We start from the raw sequence: 441 nt of genomic DNA on the forward strand, positions 1-441 counted from the left end.
CCTCCCACCCTCCCTATCCCACCCCTCTAGGTGGTCACAAACCACCTAGCTGATCTCCCTGTGCCATGTGGCTGCTTCCCACTAGCTATCCACCCTACGTTTGGTAGTATATATATATCCATGCCACTTTTTCACTTCGTCACAGCTTACCCTACCCCTCCCCATATCCTCATGGCCATGCTCTAGTAGGTCTGTGTTATATTCCCGTCCTACCCCTAGGCTCTTCATGACATTCTTTTTTTCTTAGATTCCATACATATGTGTTAGCAAACGGTATTTGTTTTTCTCCTTCTGACTTACTTCACTCTGTATGACAGACTCCAGGTCCATCCACTTCACTACAAATAACTCAGTTTCATTTCTTTTATGGCTGAGTAATATTCCATTGTATATATGTGCCACATCTTCTTTATCCATTCATCTGTTGATGGACACTTAGGT

General features: G+C 43.8%; 1 protein-coding gene across 1 annotated transcript in view; it reads left to right on the plus strand.

Moving 5' to 3' along the window:
- Positions 1–441, plus strand: part of RGS22 (regulator of G protein signaling 22) — a 174,359-nt gene that overhangs the window by 120,930 nt on the left and 52,988 nt on the right. The window lies entirely within an intron of this gene.

The sequence above is a fragment of the Physeter macrocephalus genome, chromosome 15 (assembly GCF_002837175.3).
Source record: "Physeter macrocephalus isolate SW-GA chromosome 15, ASM283717v5, whole genome shotgun sequence".
NCBI lineage: Eukaryota > Metazoa > Chordata > Mammalia > Artiodactyla > Physeteridae > Physeter > Physeter macrocephalus.